This window comes from Lissotriton vulgaris, chromosome 4_1, assembly GCF_964263255.1.
Source record: "Lissotriton vulgaris chromosome 4_1, aLisVul1.2, whole genome shotgun sequence".
NCBI lineage: Eukaryota > Metazoa > Chordata > Amphibia > Caudata > Salamandridae > Lissotriton > Lissotriton vulgaris.
This window is the reverse complement of record NC_141691.1, coordinates 753969387-753975356: the sequence shown is the minus strand read 5'-3', so window position 1 is coordinate 753975356 and position 5970 is coordinate 753969387. Positions and strand designations below refer to the sequence as shown.

General features: G+C 42.8%; 1 pseudogene; it reads left to right on the top strand.

Annotated features, from left to right (window-relative positions):
• Positions 1–774: 774 nt before the first annotated feature.
• Positions 775–2353, top strand: LOC147722537 (protein farnesyltransferase subunit beta pseudogene; annotated as a pseudogene).
• Positions 2354–5970: the final 3617 nt, after the last annotated feature.

Below are 5970 nucleotides of genomic sequence, written 5' to 3'. Positions count from 1 at the left end.
GGGCCCATTGCCGACGCTGAAACGTTGGTCCAACGACATGCTGTTTTGCAATACGCAATCGGAGCTCTATAGTGAGCTGCTCCTACCCCGGAGTCGGCCTAGGAACTTCTGGGGACTATATCAGACCAACTTAAACTCCAGAGACTTGGAAGACGAACCCACTATACGGGAGGGGGAGGGACAACCGGAACCCCCTGAGAAGGGCTCATAGGCAGTGGAGTGGGGTGAGGCGCGGTCAAGTCACACCTCGGACACAGACACTAGTGGAAGCAGTCAGGGAAGCGACTACACCGACACTCGACACTGGACCGGAGGGACAGGGCATACTTGAGGGCGGGGATACATGAGATGGCCCTTCGGGCTATTGGACAGGTCATGCGGCGCGGCCCGCATTACACTCATCGCCTACACACTATCACACACACGGAGCAGCAACTGGGGAGTTGGTGGGGCGGGATGGATGTTTTGGGGGAGGGCGGGGGGGGGGAGAAAAAGTTAAAATGTACTGTTTTGTATACGCAAGCACAGAGCGAGTCTACGTCTGCCAACAGAGACATTTTGCCTTGGATGATCCTTCTCTAGTTGGGACTATGCTTTATATACTCCTTGGCCTTTTTGATATAATCAGCATCTATGACAGTTTAAAGAAGTGCCGGCCCGAGATGGGTTGTAGGCGAACGGCTCTGTATGTATTGCATTCTGCTATTTTGAAAAATAAATAAATAATAATCTGAAAAAAAAAAAAACTAGACACTCTGAGCCTCCTGGAATTCCCAGCCCGGTGCCTTCACCGCCGTCCAGGCCATGGCTGAGTATCCCGAAGAGCTGCGCAGCGTGCCTGGCCCCGGAGCACGTGCTGGAGCGCATGCGGGACGACGGGCTGGTGACGGTCACTTCCATCGAGCAGGAAAAAGTAGAAGACAAAGTTCAAGATGTTTTTAATTCATTCAAAATCACAGAGAGCTGGTTACGACTTACTTTGGCCAGAGAGAAACATTTTCACTATCTAAAGAGAGGACTGAAGCATTTGCCTGACTACGAGTGTCTAGATGCCAGCCGTCCCTGGTTGTGCTATTGGATCTTGCACAGCTTGGCACTACTAGATGAACCCATTTCTGAGTCTGCCGCTTCAGATGTGTGCCAGTTTCTAGCTCGGTGTCAGGGCCCAAATGGGGGATTTGACGGTGGACCAGGACAGCACCCTCATCTTGCTCCAACTTATGCAGCTGTCAATGCTCTCTGCATCATCGGCACACAGGAAGCATATGATGTCATCAACAGGGAGAAGCTTTTGGAGTTCTTGTTTGCGCTGAAACAGCCAGATGGCTCTTTTCTCATGCACGTCGGTGGTGAAGTTGATGTTCGGAGCGCTTATTGTGCTGCATCAGTGGCTTCTTTAACGAATATCATTACCCCTACTTTATTTGAAGGCACACCTGAGTGGATTTTGAGGTGCCAGAACTGGGAGGGTGGAATAGGAGGTGTCCCTGGGATGGAAGCACACGGAGGCTACACGTTCTGTGGATTTGCAGCCCTGGTCATCCTAAAGAAAGAGCGACTGTTGGATCTTAAATGTTTGCTGCGGTGGGTTACTAGCAGGCAAATGCGATTTGAAGGTGGATTTCAGGGTCGCTGCAATAAGCTAGTGGATGGGTGTTATTCATTCTGGCAGGCAGGATTGCTCCCACTGATTCAGAGAACACTCAATGCTGAAGGAGATAATGCACTCAGTCCAACTCACTGGATGTTTGACCAGCAGGCTTTACAAGAATACATTCTCCTGTGCTGTCAGTGTCCATCTGGTGGATTACTGGATAAACCTGGCAAGGCTAGAGATTTTTATCATACCTGTTATTGCTTGAGTGGGTTGTCTATAGCTCAGCACTATGGCGGTGGTGAGATCCTCCATGAAGTTATTGTTGGTGCACCGGAAAACCGTTTGCAACCTACTCACCCAGTGTACAACATTGCCCCCGACAAAGTTCTGCAAGCAGTGATGCATTTTCTCCAGAAGCCTGTACCTGGGTCGAAAAATGCAGCAGCAGATTAGACGGCTGGTTTCAATGAAACTTCGATGTGTCATAAGTGTCAATACTGTACTGTACTGCAAGAGCCTTAGCCATACTGGCGCCCTAGTGCTGGAGCGATGTCTGCGGATTTTAGGAGCAGTGCGTGCCCTCTGCCGCTCCTAGAAGGGCTCAGGATGCAAGCCAGACCAAAAATTTTAAAAACGACATGCGCTGTAACGTGGATATTTAGTAGAGCTCAATATCCTTTAACACTCTGCTAAATAGTATGTGAGCTTGAAAGAGCCCTAATAACTGCAAATTATTGTACTATGAACCCTGAATATTTTGACAAGAATAAAATTGAAGATTCTGGCAAAAAAAAAAAAAAAAAAAAAAAAAAAAGGTTCTTTTAATGGCCAGGTATTGATAAAAAGGTAAAAAGGGACATCGGAGAATGCCAGGCGTGCATGTCACCTGATAAATCTTTGAAGACATTGGGACTTCCTATGAGCAATACATTTGAGTGCCCAAAATCCCCTTGTGGAAAAGTGGCAGTTGACATTTTGGGGCTAATTGGGAATACTCAGAAATATAGTGTTGTATCGATGGGTGTATTTTCCCAGTGGCCTTACATCAAAATTGTGAATAATATAAATACAGACACAATACTAGGGTAATTAGACGAGGTTTTCCGGAATAAAGAGATAACACAAGTATATAAAATTCTTTGGTCATAAAGATCAACAGAAGTAGCATGCACAGGGTTTTTCCCATTTGAATTAATGATAAGAACGAAGCCTAGATCAAATTTTAACCCAGGATGGTTACCCACTCCTACGAGTGTGGCCTGGTCTTTGGGAAAGGTCAAAGAAAAGAATTATAAAAAAACGAGAAGAATACAAAAAATACTACGACAAGGAACATGGGGTCAAACACAGCAAGTTAAAGGTTGGACGGTGGGTTAGAATTAAGAAACTAGGCATAGTTTCCAAAGGAGTTAGTTATTACTTCGAACTTAAATACATTAAACAAGTGTTAAATAGTGTGGTCAGATAAGAAGATAGTAAGTTGTGGAATACAAAGACAGCAGCTGTGTGTTCTAAACAATGCAGAGTAGAAATGCCAGAGCAGCAAAATGGTAGGACACACAATCTGGAAGAAGATATTGTAACTGTAGAGCACCAAGAGAGAGTTGTGAACAACGAAATAACATAGAGGGGTTGACAAGTGGAAAGTCAGTCAAGTGGTGATGAAGAAAACCTGGGAAAAGAAGATAATGGAATTGATTAACATTCTGCTCTTGTGCCTTCCACTGACAAATTGGCTAAAAGACCAAAGAGATTAATTAGGCTTCCCATGAAGTTAGTTGATTATCTGTCTGATTAATGAATTCACCTAGATTACATGCTTGTTTATTTTCCCATAGGCTATATGGTGAATTTTAATATTTAAAATATATCAATGTGTTGGTTGTACTGTTTTATTGTGATGCATGTATGGGTTTTTATTTGCGTTTAAAAGGGGGAAGATGTGTAGAGGGGATGTTTAAGGTAGTAATGAAAAGAACAAAAGATCCCTTTTTGTGATTCACACTCGTATGGTCACTCCTTTATAATAATCTTCTTCGGGAAACCCCGCATTCATTTACCATCCACTCAGCCATCTAAACACTGAACCCTGTTGAAAATAAAAAGTCTATTTTATTTCATATAATAAGTGCCTCAAAACATACAAATATACTATATTCAGTATTATCATCTTTATATAATACAATATTGTGTCATTAAAAAAAACATTATTCATGATTTGTGCAACATTACCTCACTAAAATATTTCACTAACACAGTAATCTGTTATTTGTAAAAACAATTTATGTTGGTCTAATCAGTAACAAAACTAAAAGATACCCTAATGTACAAAAACAAACAGATTTCATCTAAAGTTGTAAGCAACAATGTAGAGAGTAACAAATAACATCACAAGTTGGTGACGCAGCATTACGGTGGAATAAAGTTGGTTCACCCTGAGAGGAAGACCCGATCGAGGAGACGGGAGTACCATACACATAAGAATATGAGGGCAGAAGCAAATAAAGTACCCTGTAAATTAATTTACGAAGAGGAGACTTGGAAATTTGGAGTGAGGCTCTAATATTAGGAGCACCAAGGGCAACATAGATAGAACTTGCCTCTCATTAATATAATCAGTTATAATTGAGAACATTGGTATGATAATAAGTTGACAGGTAAAGAATAGAAAGTGACTCTCCGCCCAGATTATTCAGATGATTTCTCATAAAATAATAATTAAAAAGATTGTTTTTTAAAATGCAATTTGGTGAGAATCAAACTACATGTGGCAATGAAGTAAAAACCTATTTTATCTCATGGCTATTTTTTTAAATGTTTAATATTTTGTCCTAAAGAAGGTGGGGTGAACAAACTATTCCACCGAAACGCCATGTCGACAACTTGTGATGTTGTTTGTTTCTCTCTACATCGTTGGTGACAACTTGAGATGAAATCTGTTTGTTTTTGTATATTATGCTCTCTTTTAGTTTTGCGACTGATGAGACCAATAGGAATTGTTTTTACAAATAACAGATTTCTGTGTTAGTGAGCTATTTTAGTGATGCAATGTTGCACAAATTATGAATGTTTTTTTTTTTTTAATTAATGACACAATATTGTATTATATAAAGATAATACTGAATAAAGTATATTTGTATGTTTTGAGGCACTTATATGAATTAAAATAGGCATTTTTATATTAAACAAGGTTCAGTGTTTAGATAGCTGAGTGGATAGTAAATGAATGTGTGCTTTTCCGAAGAAGATTACTATAGAGGTGTGACAATACAAGTGTGAATCACCAGAAGGTTATTTTGTTGTTTTCATTGGATTTTAACCCTGTCCCTTTTGTCAGAAGGGTATCTCTCCCATACGTGTAGAGTAATGGAAGTAGTGACATCAGTAGAATGTGGAATGTTGAATTTAGACAAGATCCCAGGTGACCTCTTTCGCTCCCAACCTAAAATTTGGGCACCTTACCTGGTAGTCCTTTTTAATGCAGTTCTCCGGGGCCCTGTGTTACCGGAGACCTGGCTGGGAGCGGAGATCGTCCAATCTTTAAGAAGGGTTGCCCGCTAGTTCCATCTAACTATAGGCCCATTAGTCTTCTAGATACCACCCAGAAACTAATGGGCCGGATACTACTGGACAGACTATTGGGTTGGATGGAGGAACACGAAACATTGACCACCCTCCAAGCCGGATTTAGAACGGGCATCTCGACCTTGGACCAAATCTTCAGGCTGCAGGTCCTATTTTGGAAAACTGCAAGAGTAGAGGGTGGCAGCCTCTACCTTGTCTTCGTGGACCTGCGGGCCGCTTTCGATTTGGTGCCTAGGGAGAGATTATGGCTGGTGTTGGAAGAACTAGGTCTCCCACCCTACCTATTGGATGTCCTAATTAGATTACATGCAGGGAACTATGCGCAGGTGAGGTGTGGGAGGAATGGTGAACTCTCGGCCCGTTTCCCTGTAACCAGAGGCGTACGCCAGGGCTGCGTCCTGGCCCCTACACTTTTCAGCCTCTACATTAATGGTTTGGTAGATGCACTTAATGGTGTCAGGGACAGTGATGCCCCGCGGTTGGCCACTGGTCGGGTGCCCGCTCTGATGTTCGCGGACGACACTTTGTTGCTGTCCTGAACGTTAACGGGCATCCAGCGGGTCCTGGGCGGGTTTGTAACCTTCTGTGCCTCAAGGGGATTGGAGATAAACTTGGAAAAAAACAAGTTTATGATCTTCAATCCCCCAAGGCACACCCGCCCGAACCCTGTTTTAAGTGGTATTCCACTTGAACGGGTAAAAACTTTCGTCTACCTGGGGGTTACATTGACTGAATACTTTGATTGGGGCCACCAAGTATCTAAATCTTCTCTGAGACTCTCGCAGATT